We start from the raw sequence: 12,705 nt of genomic DNA, 5'->3' as shown, positions 1-12,705 counted from the left end.
TCTGGGTAAAGACCATTTGTCCTGCAAGGGTTTTGCTTTGTATTTGCTTATGAACCCAACATGGAAGCTTTTGCACTAGAAGGAGATGGAAATTTCCAAATGAGGGTTTCTAGCATTATTCTCTTTAGTATCAACTATTGGATATTTCCCAGCTCTGTTAGTGTCTTGCCAAGGTACCATGAGAATTTCTTTTACTATTTCCCTCCACTGATCTTAGTTTTCCCCTTTTATACATAAAGGTTTTCTCTTAGTAATTTTTATTTCTAATCTCCAGGCCCCTCCTAATTTCCTTTGCCTCTTTATTCCCCATATGTGCTTTGATTTATTAGAAAATCTATAGAGGCTTTTGGGACTAAGAGAACTTATAAAAAATAGATTGCTACATTCCTTTGGTCTTCCTGAACCCACAGGGTTAAGGCACCAATTGCCTAAGTATTCACAGAAAGTTATTTTAGAGAGTGAATTTGGGGCTGTTGTGAAATTCCAGTGGCTTTAGTTTCCTTACAATTTTCTGATATTTGATTTTATATGCCAGATTGTCTAAAACTGTAGCTAAGGCTCTCTAAATTATAATTATGGGTCTATGTCTAATGCACTATATTAAATAAACCTTTATCTTCTCTATTCAATGAATAGGGAACTCAAAAATAACCGCCCCTGATAAACTATCATAAAAAAGTTAATAAACAACGATCTAATATCCAGGTTATATAAGCAGAAAGTGGCACCTCAGAAACCCTAATTACGAAGATGCAATGAGCAGTTTAAAAACTGAAAATGCTAACAAGGATGGAAGATGTATATATGTTATTAATGTATGTTATTAATACAGATTCTGTGATTCTTAGAAGAAAATTTCTGCTATAGAGTTAGCTCCTACCATCCCTCATTTCACAACTTCTAGGAAAATAATGGAATCCTGGATTCCTAGTAATTGTCTAGATCTCCTTGCCTTGATATTAACCCACAACCGCAACAGTATGCACTGTTTTATTATTTCCCTCTCATTCCTTCCTTTCTGATGTAATCTGATCTCTATGCAAACCTCTAGGGTTTACTTGTCTGCTGGATGACAGTAGTTTGTAATACAGGCTATAACATAGGCAAAAATTTTGTTAGATCTAAGAAGCAATGTTTCAATACAAATGTGCAGACTTTCATAATTGCCTTTAAGCATTCACTAATCCTATAAATTTTAAGCAAATAATCTTACTCTGTCAAGGACAGAATCTAGTTTGTTTTGTAGTTTTAGCAAACTTAAATTTAGGTTGGATAAGCAGTCCTAATTCTGCCTATTTCCTTAGAGGAGAAATATTCAGTCACAATAGAAATCAATATCTCAGGGTCATGGTCATATCTTGATCCAATAGAACATACCAAAATTACTAAGACACCTTTATCCACCACATATGCAACTAAGCAAAGGACCTTTTGATCTTGATCCAATGCCTTAATATTTTAGGTAATGTAGATAAAGTTAATTTTCAACAACTCACAGGTGGATTATCTGTGAATCTGCTTTTTTGCCTTCTTAAATTGGCACTGTCACTTATTCTTGTTTCTTTAATCCCTCTGAAGGTATTACTGTTTATTCTCTTTACTCATACCCACAGATGCAACAATAATAATTCTTAACATTTGCTTTACATCTTAGAGCTTTTGAAAGTTTTTCACATGCATTATTTTAATTGATGCAGCATTGAACTAAATAACAGTTGGAAGAAAAGTCTTTGAAATAATATCATTATGTCAATGGTGTTTTTACACCTTGAGAAGTTATATATTATATTAGAAACTGATTAAAAATAAAACAATATTTGATCATATACACATACCCATATTGATGATGAAAATTGATTAGTATGGTTCAGGTAAATACTTCAGTATTAAATAGGAGGGAGTTAGATAGAGGTATGAGTTCATTTTTTTTTTCATGTGGCTGACCAGTTCTCTGTTCATCACTTGTTGTTCCTTGCTCCATTTTGCATTTCTTATTCCTTTGTCAAAGATTAATTTATTGTATATCTGCGGGTCATTCTCTAAATAGTCGTTTATTTCATTGATCTGAGGATATATCTTTATTACCGTACCATGCTATTTTAATAACTATTGCTTTGTACTACAATTTAAAATTGGGAAAATTGATGCATCCCATCTGTTTTTTCTGAAAGGTTGCTTGAAATATTCTTGGACATTTGTTGTTACAAATGAATTTCAGGAGTGTTTGATCTATTTCTTGAAGAATGTTATGGCAATCCTAAAGGGATGTCCTTAAATCTGTATACTGCTTTGGAAAGTATCGCCATTTTAATTATAATAGTTTTGCCAATCCATGAAAAGGGTATATATCTCCATTTAGTTGTATCCTCTTTTTTTTTTAAGTTTTGAAGCAGTGATTTATAGTTTTCTTTGTATACGCCCTTCACTTCTTAATTAGGTTGACTCCGAGTTATTTAATTTCTGTGGTGCTATTGGAAATAATATTTTCTTTCTTTTTTTCTTTTTTTTTGGGCCACACCCATTTGATGCTCAGGGGTTACTCCTGGCTAAGCATTCAGAAATTGCCCCTGACTTGGGGGGACCATATGGGAAGCCAGGGGATTGAACCGCGATCCTTCCTTGGCTAGCACTCGCAAGGCGGACACCTTAACTCTAGTGCCACCTCGCCAGCCCCGGGAATGATATTTTAATGCCTATTTCTTCTCTATCATTATTTGTGTATAAAAAAAAAGCTATTGATTTTTGTGCATTAATTTGTAGCCTATCACTTTGCTATATGAATCTGTTGTTTCTAGTAGCATTTTGGTAGCCATTAAGATTTTCTTAGTATAGTATCATCTCATCTGCAAAATGTGAGAGCTAAAATTTTTTTTCTACTGTATGCTCTTTATGTCTTTTTCTTGCCTAATTGATATGGCAAGTACATCCAGTACTATGAAGAATAGTAGTGGAGAGAGGGGGCAGCCATAATTTGTGCCAGATCATGGGGGAAAGGCATTTAGTTTTTTTTCCATTGAATATAATATTTGTCATGGGCTTGTGCTAAATGTTCTTGACTATTGAGAAAAGTTATTTTTATTTCCATCTTGATGAGAGTTTTTTAGGAATGAGTGATGGACCTTATCAAATGATTTCTCTGCATTTATTGATGTGGTCATTGATTTTCAAAGTTCCTTTTATTGATATAGTTTATTATGTTGATTGACTTACTTATGTTGAACCATCCTTGTATCTCTGGAATGATACTTAATTATGACTTTCTTGAGGCATTGCATCCTATATGATAGGATTTAGTTGAGAATTTTTGCATCCGTGTTCATCAGGAATATTGATCTGTAGTTCTTTTGGGGGGGTATCTATGTCTGCATGCAGGATTTGATTGCATGTAGTCTTTAACTCTGGGAGTATCTCTTTCATGATGTATTTGACAGTTGATTCTTCCTGGAGATCTCCTACCTGGGTCTCTGGGACTCCAATGGTTCTTATGTTGTTTCTGTTGAGTTAATCAAAAACTTCTATTTTCATCTGCTTGCATTCCTTAAGTACTTTTTCCAATATCTGTTCGTTTGTCTTAAGGTTCTTTTTCAATTTTTTTTGCTGTGTTGAGTTTTTCTGCATCACATCTTCTAGTACTCCGATTCTCTCCTCAGCTGCTGGTACCCTGCTGGAAAGGCCATCCATTGAGGTTTTCAGTTGAGCTACCATGTTTTCCAGATCTGTTATTTCAGTTTGGAGTTTTCTGATTTCTATTTTTGTGTTCTGTTCAGATCGATCTATGCTTTCTTTGAGTTCTTCAACATCTTCCATATTGCTCTTTTAAGTTCCTTATCTGAGAAGTTAATCAGGTGGTTGCAATTTATTAGGTCGTCTGAGCTTTTGTCTTCATTCTCTGTGCATGGTGTTTGCCTGCGAGATTTCCCCATTGTCATGCTTGTAGTGTGGTTTTTCCTGCTTGTTGTGGTGGGGTTCATTGGTTAGAAAGAGTGTGTGGTCGCAAAGCAGTGTGGCCACGCTCTTCTGTGGCCTCTAGATGACAACTTTTTTTTTTTTTTGAGGGGATGTGCTTCCTAGGCCTCTGAGTAGAGCTTCAAGAATTCAGGGAAGACAGACAAGCAAAGCAAAGAGTTCTCTTCAAGTCTTCAGGGTCACCCAAGGCACAGCAGGAGGGCGAAGCCAGCCAAGAACTCTCTGTAGTAGGCAGGATTGCCTGCAGGAACGCTGATGAAATCCAGTCTCAGGTGGCTGGAAGCACTATGGCCCAAGATGGCTTCTGCGCCCTCCTGACACCCATCAGAAACCAGCAGGAATCAGTGTGTGTGTACGTCCTGACCCACCTCTGAAGCAGGCAGGATCACCAGCAGGAACACTGATGAAATCCAGTCTCAGGCAGCTGAAAACATCATGACCCAAGATGGCTTCTGCACCCTTCTGATTCCTGGCAGAAACCAGCAGGAATCAGTGTATGTACATCGGGACCCATCTCTGGCAGGATCGCCAGCAGGAATGCAGATGAAATCCAGATGAAATCCAGTCTCAGGCAGCTCTGAAGCAGGCAGGATCCAAGCTTATTACTTTCTTCTGTCTTCCTGTGTTTTTTCATTTTGTTGATCACATTCAAATTTTATAAGTTGCACCATTATTTATGTGGACCCTTTCTTCCTTCCTAATTAATTCTTGAAAAACTATAATTTTTCCTCTAAGTACTGCTTTAGCTGCATCCCACAGATTCAAATAATTGTGCCTTTATTCTCATTTGTTAACAGCATGCACAAAGGTCAAATCAAAAATGTATTAAAGACCTTGATATCAGACCTAAAACTATAAGTTATATAGAAGAAAACATAGGCAAAACACTACATGACATTGAGACTAAAAGCAACTTTATGGAGGAAACACCACTATTCAAACAAGTGGACATAAATGGTATTACATTAAACTGAGAAGCTTCTCTCTTTAAAGGAAACAAAACCTAAGGTAAAAAGTCACCTGAGGAATGGGAGAAATTATTAACCCAATACCCATTGAATAAGGGGCTAATATCTAATATATACAAGAACTTTTATACTTGAACATTATGATTTCTTTTAAGAATGCTTTATACACAACCTAACCCATGAAGACTTTCTTCAGTAAAGTTTAACCTCACCAATCATGTTTGGCCTAGAAAATGGAAAACCTTTACAACTGACTTACTGGGTTTATAATTTTCAAGCATTCTGTTCCATTTCACCTGGGTCAGCTTTTTAATTGTAACCCATGGGTTGATTCTCAGTGTCTGTCTATGTGTGCACATGAGTGTGTGTTGGCCATCTCAATATCTGTCTAGTGTACGTCTGTAATATGCATAATATCTGTCTATGTTGTATATTTCCCTTTCCCCTGTTATATATAGCTCCTCTTTTCCCCCTCCTTTGCTTACAAACTTACAAATTCTTTTCTAGCTCTTCACTCTCTCAACCCCCATATGTTATCCCACCACATTTAACCCCTTTTACCCTCAGTTCTTAACTCCTCACAAAGTGGAACATTTCCCCCACCCCAGCTAGCTGCCAACCAGATTCCAAAGTAAAAAGACAGATTCTCAGCCCGACAAGAAGTTGATGCTGCTGCTGCTGCTGATTTGCTCTTGGAGGCCTCTTTTCCGCCAACTCCCTACACTGTTGCTTGCTACCAGATTCGGTTTCTCAGAGGCCCCTGCCTGAAGCTGTGCTCTGGATTTTACCCACTATCCAGACTATTTTAAAAGATTTAAAGGGGACATATATATCTCCTTAGAATATTTCTTTAGATATATTCCCTTAATATGTATAACCCTTACTGCCTATCTTCTTATGTAGCAGCTATTTCCCCATTTGGGGGGATCTATTTAGTAGGAAATTCTAGTGGATTAGTTTCTTTAGTGTTTTGAGTTCATATTAGAACTAAGTTGTAGGGATTGTTGGGCTTGTTATCTATGCCCCCATATGCACCGATAGTATTTTGTTAGTATTTGTTTATTTGATAGTATTTGATAGTATTGATAGTATTGTTCCTTTTTGCATAGGTTTAATAAATTAGGGAAATCTTATGTGTGCAAATTACTTCTTATCTAATAAAGATGGGAACACAAATATTCTCTACTGCAGTGGGGCCGTATACCCTGAACACTTGTCATAGTGACTTGACTTAGGCTTCAGAAGATCAGACCTTGATCATTCACCCATGAAATTTGGATCCCATCTATGAAAACAACCACTTTTTTTACACCAAATCCAGGAATAGGACTTCTAACAGGGAAGGCCCTACTACTACCCTGGCATTGACTTACTCAAGAGTGGGTTCATACTGATGACTTGGTAACAGCAACAACCTGCTTTCAGGGCAGAATTTTCTTCATTGCTACCTAACAAAGATGAAACCAGAACACACTCCACATCATCCTGACATTGACACAGGAACTGTATAGAAATCAGGATCACTTTGCTGTATTGATTAATTATTTCTAGGAATTTTATTGTGGACTGTTTAGGGTTTTTGATGTATATCATCATATAGTCTGCAAAAAGAGATACTTTGAGTTCCTCTTTCCCAATTTGGATTCCTTTGATACCTGTCTCTTGTCGGATTGCTATTTCTAGGACTTCTAAGATTATATTGAATAAGAGTGGAGAGAGTGGACAGCCTTGCCTAGTTTCTGAGTTTAGTGGAAATGCTTCTAGGTTTTCACCATTAAGGATAATGTTGGCTGTGGGCTTTTCATAGATAACTGTAACTATCTTGAGGAAGGTTCCCTCTAACCCTATTTTGCTGAGTGTTTTCAGCATGAAAGGGTGTTGGATTTTGTCAAACGCCTTTTCTGCATTGACTGATATGATCATGTGGTTTTTGTCTTTCTTGTTGTTGATGTGATGTATGATGTTGATTGACTTGCATATGTTGAACCAACCTTGCATTCCTGGGATGAAACCTACTTGGTCATGATGTATGATCTTTTTGATAAAGTGCTGGATTCGGTTTGCTAAAATTTTATTTAGAATCTTTGCATCTATATTTATTAGTGAGATTTGTTTGTAGTTTTCTTCCTTGGTGGTGTTTATGCCATCTTTGAAAATGAGTGTGATATTAGCCTCATAAAAGGAGTTGGGGAGGATTCCTGTTTCTTCAATGGTTTGGAAGAGTCTGTGGAAAAGTGGTAGTAAGTCTTCTCGGAATGTTTGTTAGAATTCACCTGCAAATCCATCTGGACCTGGACTATTTTTCTTAGGGAGTTTCTTAATTACATCTTCAATTTCTTCTGAAGTGATTGGTCTGTTTAGGCTTTCTAGGTCTTCCTTATTCAGTCTCGAAAGATGGTATTTTTTCAGGAATCTGTCGATTTCTACTGGGTTCTCTAGCCTAACTGAGTATAGTTGTTCATAATATGATCTCATGATATGTTGTGTTTCTTGGGATTCTGTTGTAATCTCTCCCCTTTCATTTGTGATCCTACTGATTTGGGTGTTTTCCCTCTTTTTTGGTGAGTTTTGCCAGTGGTTTGTCTATCTTGTTTATTTTTTCAAAAAACCAACTCCTGGTCTCATTGATTTTTTGTATTGTTTTCTTTGATTCTATGTTGTTTATTTCTGCTTTTTTTTTTTTTTATTATTTCTTGCCTTCTGTTGTGGTTGGATTTCTTTGCTACTGTTGTTCCAATTCCTTGAGGTGATCCTTTAAACTGTTGCTTTTGTCATTTTCCTGTTTCTTGACTTAGGCCTGTATTGCTATGAGTTTTCCCCTAATTACTGCTTTTGCTGTGTCCCACAGATTTTGACAGGTTGTCTCTTCATTATCATTTGTCTCAAGGAATCTTTTTATTTCCTCCTTGATTTGCTCTTTGATCCAGCTGTTGTTGAGCAGCATGTTGTTTAATCTCCAGGTATTAGTTTTTCTCCATTGCTTCTTCTTGTAGTCAATTTTGACCTCTGTTGCATAGTGATCTGATAGGGTGCTTCTAATGATCCTTACATTTGTGATCTTATATAGGTTAGATTTGTATCCTAGGAAAAGGTTTATTTTGGAGAAGGTTCCATGTGTGCTTGAGAAGAATGTGTATTCTGTTTTCTGGGGATGGAGGGTCCTATAAAAGTCTATTAGCCCTAGATCTTCTAATTTTTCATTTAGGGCTCTTATGTCTTTGCTGTTTTTCTGTTTGGTGGATCTGTCTAGTGGTGATAGTTGAATATTGAGATCTCCTACAATTATCACATTTCCCTTCATGTGTTTCTTCAGGTTTGCCAGAAGTTGCCTCACATATTTTGCTGGCTCTACATTAGGTGCATAAATATTGACCAGGGTTAGTACTTCTTGATCTAGTGTTCCCCTGATCAGTAAGTAGTGTCCTTCTTTGTCCCTGATCACTTTTTTGAGGTTGAATGGAATTTGGTCTTATATAAGAATGGCTGTCCCTGCTCCTTTTTGTTTTCTATTAGCCTGAATAATTAATTTCCATCCTTTTTTTTCTAAGTCTGTGTTTGTCCTGTATTTGTAGGTGTGTTTCTTGCAGGCAGCAGAAGTCTGGTTTATGTTTTCTAATCCAGTTCTCTACTATGTGCCTCTTAATGGGAGTGTTTATACCATTAACATTTAGGGAAATTATTGACAGCGAGGACTGTTGTGCAGTTGTGCTGTGTAGGGTGGTTGTTGTTACAATCGGGGGTTTGGATTGTTTAGTTCATCTCTGAGTAGGTCGTTTATGATCAGTTTTGTTTGCACAAATAATGCAAGATTATTTTTGTTTGAGAATGTTTTTAGTCTGCCCTCCCATATGAATGAGAGTTTTGCTGGATATTGGACCCTAGCTTGGAAATTTCTTTCATTCAGTCATTTAAATATGTTGTTCCACTGTCTTCTTGCTTGAATTATTTTAAATGGGAGATATGGTTTGATTCTTATGTTCCTTCCTTTGTACTTGAGGTTTTTTTCTCCCTTATTACTTTAAGGAGATCATCTTTCTTTCTTTTTTTTCTTTTTCTTTTTTTTTTTTTTGTCATTTGGATTACTATATATTGTGGTGTTGGTTTATTAGGGTCTATTTTATTAGGAACTCTATTCACTTTCTGGATTTGCACTGGTTTCTTTCCAGAGGGTGGGAAAGTTCTCTGCTATTATTTCTCTGACTATTTATTCTTCACCTTTCCCTATTTCCTCCCCTTCTGGTATACTCACAATTCTTAGGTTATTTCTTTTGTCCTTGTTCATTAGATACTGGACTTTTCCTTCCAGTGCTTTGCCTTTTATTTCTTTCTTGGTTTCTTGCTCATTTTTTGTTTGCAGTTTTCCTTCAAATTCTTCAATGTGCGTCTCCAACTATGTGTTTCTGCTCGTAAGGCTTGTTACGTTGTCTTTTAATTCCTTCAATTCCTTTTGTATGTAATCTCTCATGTTCTTTAACATTTCTTCTTTAATTTGGCTGATTTGTTCATCCATAGATTTTTTATACTCGGTGGCTAGCGTTTCTTTCATTCCATTTATCAATTCTTGCATTTCCTTCCTCATGGCTGCTTTTAGGTCTCCTTCCCATGGATCTGTGCATTTTGGTGGACTTGGAAACTTGCCAGGGTTTGTCTCCATATCTCCAGATATTAGGGTTCTACTTGATTTACCCATATTTTTTTGGCATTTATTGGTCTGTCTTGGAGTGCAGTGCCTTCCAAATTCAGCCTGTTTTGGCCCCTTGTGGCTTGGGGATGGGTCACCTCCCTGAGAGTGGTTCTAGAGGGGTCTGTTGGATGAGGTCGCTGAGGTTTGTCTCCTCATGTGTTCTCTGGTGGGGGCCTGATCAGTTGTTCTTCCCTTTTGATGTCAGCTATTGTAGTTCTGCTCCTGGCCACAGTGGTAGGGGCGCTGTTGAGCCTAGCTCCTTCGGCTCCCCCTGCCCCCCACCTGAGAGTTGGCACTGCCTGTCTCTTCCATCAGTGGGCCTGGTCAATTCCCTCTGCTTATTCCTGCCAGCCAGTGCAGTTCCGCTTCTGGCCACAATGGTGGAGGGTGCTGTTGAGCCTAGGTCCCTACCCTCTCTCCAGTCTGAGAATTAGCGGAGCTCTGCCCCCTCCGTGTCTCAAAGGTCAGAGGAGCGGTTCCACGCTCCCCTGTATTACACAGATCCCAGCCTGTCCCTGCGTAGCTGGGTGGCTTGGGAGCCAGGCACGGGGTGCCTAGGTGGCAATCGCTCCCTCACCGGTGTCTGCACATGTCAGGTGCTGCAGGTGGATTGCGTGCAGGGGATGCCCGGGGGTGGTTGCTCCCTTACCTGTGTCTGGTCTGGTGTGTGGGTTCGGGGTGCGTGCAGGGAGTCAGTTTTAAACTTTTTAATAAAATAACATATAGAAAAAAATATTGCCCAAACCCTAGATCATCCAAAAAATTTGCCATTGTATTTCATGTTAAATCATGTTTTCTGATTTATAATTTAAAATGAATTATTTAAAGGTTGTTCATTCTGATCCAACCCAATTATAATGGAAATTAAACTAGAATTTAATTTTCAGAATTTTTTCTATAATTATTAAGTTTTCTAAATTTAAAATTTGGAAAGGAAATGAGAACTTTCTCATTTTTTTCTTCTTAAGTATATAGTAAATTAAAATAAATTAATTATTGGAAAATAATTATTATTAAATTTCTTTATTCTTTAATTTTTCAGCCTTATGGACCTTTTATCTCTTCTCTACCATATATATATAGAACATGGTTTCTGTAAAATCCCAACCTAAGAATATACATTAGCTTAATGGATTTCTTTGAGCAAAGAAACTTCAATGTCTGTGATTCTACATTTTAGAAGTCAAAAATGTTTCAAAATTTACAGAGTTAGGATATCTTTATTTTTGTGAGCCTTGATTCATGACATAACTCAACTATCTATGTTCCCTAAAATCTTTAATAACAAACTTGCCATCTATGAATTAGAGAAGCTCAATTCTTTCCTAGGCAAGTAAATACCTGTATGTCTCAAGTAAATACCTGTATGTCAAGTAAAATGGGACTGTGAAGTCAAAAAGAAAGCGACAGATTTTGCAAACAAAATACACACACATATACATATATATGCACACAAACTATATTTACAAAGTTTTTATTTTTTATTTATAAAATATGATTATATTAAAATGTCAATATGGTTTGGGGGGGTCTATTGGGCCACAGCCAGTGGTTCTTAGGATTTACTCCTGGCTCTGTGCTCAGAAAGCACCCCTGGCAGGCTTGGGAGACCTACATGGTACAGGATATCAAACATGGTTTGGCTGCATTAAAAGCAGGCATGTTATTCTCTGTATTATTTTTCTGACTCCAAAATGTCAAAAAGTTTTAAAATAATAATAAAATTTAATTTGGATATGTTCAAAATAGTGTAGCATGCTAAATGCTTCTAAGGCCCTCATCCCCCAGAAATATGGTGTGTGTGTGTGTGTGTGTGTGTGTGTGTGTGTGTGTGTGTGTGTGTGTGCTCCCTTCTCTTAAATGTGGATGTGACCTATGATCTGGGCTGGAGAGAGAATACATCTAGCAGGGATCTTGCTTTGAATATAGTCAATCTGAATTCAATTCCTCAGAACACCATATGTTCCCCTGAGCCTCCTTTGGAGTGAATGCTGAGCCAGGTTTAAGACTTGAGAACAGATGGGGTGGTCTCAAAACATATCAAATCAAAAAAGATGTAACCTGTGAATAAGCTGTCACTCAGGATTTTGTTACCTGTGAAATTGAAGTGTTGATAAAATTGAGATTTATGATTATTGGGTTCTAAGGTAATCATAAGAGAGATTATTCTTATTGAACCTTGCCTAGGCAAGCAAATCATTTTTTAATGTGCAGATTATAGAAAAAATTGATAGAAAAAACTCATATTAAATTTAAATACATAAAATAGCCATGTTGTAAACAATAACACTTTCTAGGGAAGTTGAGTAATCTCGATGAATTGAGAACTTTAATTCTATAACTACATATGGTTTGGCTAAGATCCACTGCAGTGTCTGCAAATGGACTAAATAAGGTCTTGACTTCTTTTTCTTTTTTTCTTAAAATTTTCAATACTTAGGGCTAGAACAATAGGCCATTGACCTATCATCGTGTGCCTTACACATAGTCTACTAAGATTTGATTCCTGGCATTCCAGGTGGTCTACCGATCTCCTCCAGGAGTGATCCCTCAGTGCAGAGCCAGGAATAAGCCCTCAGCACCAATGGGTGTGGTCAAAACAAAAACATCAACAACAACCTATTTTTAACCTGGAAATGCCCTCTTGTATTTCATAAAGAAAGAAATAAGAAACAAAAACAAAAGAAAGCAGCTCCCTTATCTACAAAAGCCTACAAAAACCTTTTGCCCTGCTTACATGAGCAAAAAGAGGCCTTTTTTTTTTCTGGAAGAGTTGAGCTCTCTATGTGAACCTGGTGACTGAACTTGAGAAAAAAGCAGCAGCTGGCAATGTTAAGTAACTAAAAACATAAACAACATTTGTTTGATCAGACATCCCAATTCTATGATAATATCTCTGTCCCCCTAGCTTGATTCCATGCTTTGTTCTCTATAGGCCATGGTTCATGCTTGTTCTAATAGTTTAAAGAATTTCAGCTGATTCACAAGTCTCTGATCTACTGCTTCAACTAGAGAGTCATCGCTTCCTGTTCATATCCCGAGTCTTTTGGTACCCAGAGTCACTGTGATCATCTGAGCACCACCCAC

Source organism: Suncus etruscus, chromosome 6 (assembly GCF_024139225.1).
Source record: "Suncus etruscus isolate mSunEtr1 chromosome 6, mSunEtr1.pri.cur, whole genome shotgun sequence".
Lineage (NCBI taxonomy): Eukaryota > Metazoa > Chordata > Mammalia > Eulipotyphla > Soricidae > Suncus > Suncus etruscus.
The sequence above is the reverse complement of the archived record's forward strand: the minus strand, read 5'-3'. Positions refer to the sequence as shown.